Source organism: Pteropus vampyrus, unplaced genomic scaffold, assembly GCF_000151845.1.
Source record: "Pteropus vampyrus isolate Shadow unplaced genomic scaffold, Pvam_2.0 Scaffold33, whole genome shotgun sequence".
Lineage (NCBI taxonomy): Eukaryota > Metazoa > Chordata > Mammalia > Chiroptera > Pteropodidae > Pteropus > Pteropus vampyrus.
The window spans coordinates 4,890,419-4,895,464 of record NW_011888814.1 but is presented as its reverse complement, the minus strand read 5'-3'; positions in this window follow the sequence as shown (position 1 = coordinate 4,895,464).

Sequence of the window (5,046 nt, the reverse complement as noted above, 5' to 3'; positions counted from 1 at the left end):
GGCAAACAACCTCAGCCTAAGCTACAATATTTCTTGAATAAATCTCGGGGGTCTGCAGGCCCAAGGTGGGTGGTGGCTAGCTTCGGTGTGATCTGAGATTTTTACAAATGGCAATAGGCTCAGCACTGGCACCAGATCCGAATCTGCACTAATCTGGGAAACACCACTCATCCCACCCTGGTGATGTTCTGGGACCTCGCCTCACCCAGCTCACATACTACCAGAGATTCCTTCAGTTGCCAAGCCATATGGATAGCTGGCAGGCAGCCTAAGGCCTTCAGTGCCCTGGATCTTTTGCTAAGCTGCCCCATTCTGATACTGGTGGCAGCCAGCCTCGGTTTTCAGAATAGCCTCTCCCACGTGCCTTCAGGTCCAACATAGGCAGTGACCAACTATAGACTGCTTTGTTGCTCTTGTCAGGTAGCCCCAGGGAGTCACAGGAAGTGGCTAACCTTGGTCTGCATGGGAGCCCCTCCCAAGGGGCCTCAGAACTAATACACCCAGAGATTGGCATCACATCACAACAGAACACAGCCCGATTAGCCCCACAAGTGGCACACCCAAAGAGTGATCTCAAAAAGCACCCAAGTCCATGGGGTCCACCCACACATAGCAGCTCATACCCTGTGGGCATAGCCAATTTTTATAGCCAGTCAGCCTGAGACTCAAACCCACCCACTGACATGTCAACAGAAATCAAGGTTTAACTAGAACAGGAGAGCACACACAACCCACATAAGGGACACTCTTGGAGCATCTGGCGCAAATGACCAAGGAGATTGCACCACTCAGCCATACAAGGCACCTATTATATAAGGCCAGCTGACCAAGACTGGGAAACGTAGCAAAACTACTTAACATATAGAAACAAACACAGAGAAGTAGCCAAAATGAGAAAACAAAGAAACATATCCCACATGAAAGAACAGATGAAAACTCCAGAAAAAGAATTAAGTGAAATGGAAGCAAGCAATCTACTAGATACAGGGAAGAATATATGATATCAGAGAGAACTTCAACAAAGAGATAGTAAGCATAAACAAGGAAATAGCAACCACAAAAAAGAAATGAAGAATATAATAACTAAAATGAGGAATACACTAAAAGGAATCAACAGTAAATTAGATGAAAGACAGGACTGAATCAGCAATTTGGAAGACAAGGTAGCAGAAAATACACAATTGGAACAGCGAAAAGAAAAAAAATTAAATAAAGGAAGTTTAAGGGACCTCTGGGACAACATCAAGTGCACCAACATTTGCATCATAAGGGTACCAAAAGGAGAAGAGAGAGAGAGAAAGGAATGGAGAATCTATTTGAAGAAATAATGACTGAAAACTTCCCTAACCTGGTGAAGAAAATAGACATATAAGCCCAGGAAGCACAAGGAGTCCCAAACAAGATGAACCTAAAAAGGCGCACACCAAGACACTTCATAATTAAAATGCCAAAGTTTAAAGACAAAGAGAGAATCCTAATACACCCAGAGATTGGCATCACATCACAACAGAACACAGCCCGATTAGCCCCACAAGTGGCACACCCAAAGAGTGACCTCAAAAAGCACCCAAGTCCATGGGGTCCACCCACACGTAGCAGAGAAAGGCAACTAGTTACATAGAAGGGAGATCCGATAAGACTGTCAGCTGTTTTCTCAACAGAAACTTTGCAGGCCAGAAGCGACTGGCATGAAATATTCAAAGTGAAGAAAAGCAAAGACTTACAACCAAGACTACCATATCCAGTAAAGCTATCAATTAAAATTGAAGATGAGGTAAAGAGCTTCCCAGACAGACAAAAGCCAGAAGAATTCATCACCGTCAAGCCTGTATTACAAGAAATGTTAGAGGCTTCTTTTAAAACAAGGGGTTAAAAAATAAATAAATATGAATAATAAAATGGCAATAACTATGTACCTATCAATAATCACTTTAAATGTAAATGTATTAACTGATCCAATCAAAAGGCATAGGGTAGCTGAATGGTTAAGAAAACAAGACCCATACATATACTGTCTACAAGAGATCCACTTCAGACCGAAAGACACACACAGACTGAAAGTAAAGGGTTGGAAAAAGATATTTTATACAAGTGGAAATGAAAAAAGAAAGCTGGGGTAACAATACTTAAATCAGACAAAAGACTTTAAAACAAAGGCTATAATAAGAGACAAAGAAAGACATTGCAAAATGATAAAGAGATCAATCTAACAAGAAGACATAACCCTAATAAACATTTATGCATTCAACATAGGAGCACCTAAATATATAGAACAAATATTGACTGACATAAAGTGAGAGATTGACAGTAATGCAGTCATAGTAGGGGACTTTAACACCTCATTGACACCAATGGACAAATCTTCCAGACAACAAAGAAATAGTGGGCTTAAAAGACACACTAGATCAGATAAATTTAATTGATATTTTTAGAACATTTCACCCCGTAGCAGCAGAATATACATCCTTCTGGAATATTTTCCAAAATGGACCACACATTAGGCCACAAAACAAGTCTCAGAAAATTTAAGAAGATGGAAATCATATTAAGCATCTTCTCTGATCACAATGGTATGAAACTAGAAATCAATTACAAGAAAAAATGAAAAATATACAAACACATGGAGGCTAGCTAACATGCTAATAAACAATGAATGGATTAGCAATGAGATCGAGGAAGAAATCAAAAAATACTTTAAGACGAAAATGAAAACACAACAACCCAAAATCTATGAGACACAGCAAAATCAGTCCTAAGAGGGAAAATCACATCAAGACAGGCCTACCACAAGAAATATAAAAAAAAAATCAAATAAACAATTTAACCTTACATCTAAAGGAACTAGAGAAAGAACAGCAAATAAAACCCAAAGTGAGTAGAAGAAAGGAAATAATAAAGATTGGAGCTGAAATAAATAGAGTCTGAAAAAAACAATACAAAAAGTCAACAAAACCAAGAACTGGTTCTTCGTAAAGATAAACAAAATTGATAAACCTTTAACCAGACTCATCATGAAAAAAAGAAAGAAGGCTCAAATAAATAAATCAGAAATGAAAGAGGAAAAGTGACAATTGACACCACAGAAGTACAAAGGATTATAAGAAAATACTATGAGCAACGGCATGCCAACAAATTGGACAATCAGGAAGAAAGAGAAACTTTCCTAGAAATGTACACTGTCCTGAGACTGAGTCAAGAAGAAACAGAAAATCTGAACCAATGGATTACAACTAATGAAATTGAATCAGTTATCAAAAAAACTCCCAACAAACAAAAGTCCTCGACCAGATGCCTTCACAGGTGAATTTTACCAAACATTCAAAGAATGAACATTTATTTTTCTCAAGCTATTCTAAAAAACTCAAAAGGATGAAAGGCTCCCAAACTTATTCTATGAGGCCAGCATTACCCCGATGCCCAAACAAGACAAAGATATTACCAAAAAAAAAAAAAATTATAGGCCAATATTTTTAATGAACATAGATGGGAAAATCCTTAACAAAATATTAGCAAACCAAATTCAGCAATATCATGCACCATGATCAAGTAGGGTTTATTACTGGGATGCCAGATTGGTTCGATATCTGCAAGTCAATTAACGCAATACACCACTAACAAATAGAAAGATAAAAACCATATATGATCAATTAATAGATGCAGAAAAAGCATTTGACAAAATCCAGCATCCATTTATGATAAAAACTCTCAGCAAAGCGGGAATAGAGGGAGCATACCTCAATAAAATAAAGGCCATATATGACAAACCCAGCACTAACATCATACTCAACAGGGAAAAGCTAAAAGCATGTTCTTTAAGATCTGAAACGAGACAAGAATGTTTACTTTCACCACTTTTATTCAACGTACTATTAGAAGTCCTAGCCACAGCAATAAGACAAGAAAGAGAAATAAAAGGCATCCAAATTGGAAAAGGAGAAGTAAAACTGCAGATAATATGATACTACATATAGAGAACCCTAAAGATTCAACCAAAAAAAACCTGTTAGAACTGATAAATGAATTTAGTAAAGTAGCAAGATACAAAATTTATATTCAAAAATTGAATGCATTTTTATATACCAATGATGAATTATCAGAAAGAGAAATTAAGAAAAACAATGTCTTTTACAATTGCATCTAAAACAATAAAATATCTAGGAATAAATTTAACCAAAGAAGTAAAAGACTTGTGCTCAGAAAATTATGTCATTGAAAAAAGAAAATGAAAAAAAAAATACAAATAAATGGAAGCATAAACTGTGCTCATGGATAAGAAGAATTAACATTGTTAAAAAGTCCGTACTACCTAAAACAATCCATAGATTCAATGCAATCCCTATCAAAAGGCCAATGGCATTCTTCTCAGAACTAGAACAAATAATCTTAAATTTATATGAAATCATAAAGGATCCATAAAAGATCCATAAAAGAATAAGCAATATTGAGGAAAGAGAACAAAATTGGAGGTATCATGCTACCTGATAACAAACTATACTACAAAGCTTTAGTGATCAAAACAACATGGTAGTGGCACAAAAATAGACCCATAGATCGATGGAAGAGAATAGAGAGCCCAGAAGTACATCCAAGCCTGTATGGTCACTTAATCTATGACAAAGGAAGCAAGAATTTATAATGAGTTAAAGAAAGTCTCTTCAATAAATGCTGTTGGAAAAACTGGAAAGATACGTGAAATAAACACTTTCTTACACCATATACAAGAATAAACTCAAAATGAATTAAAGACTTAAATGTAGGACTTGAAACCATAAAAATCCTAGAAAAAAACATAAGCAGTAAACTCTCTGACATTGCTCTTAGTAATATTTTTTTCGGATATATCCCCTCAAGCAAGGAAAACAAACAAACAAACAAATAAATCAATGGCACTGCATGAAGCTAAAAGTTTTTGCACAGCAAAGGAAACAATCAGCAAAATGAAAAGACGACCTACTGAATGGGAGAAGATATTTGCCTGTGATAAATCTGATAAGGGATTAATACTCAAAATTTACAAAGAATTCATACAACTTGACACCAAAAACA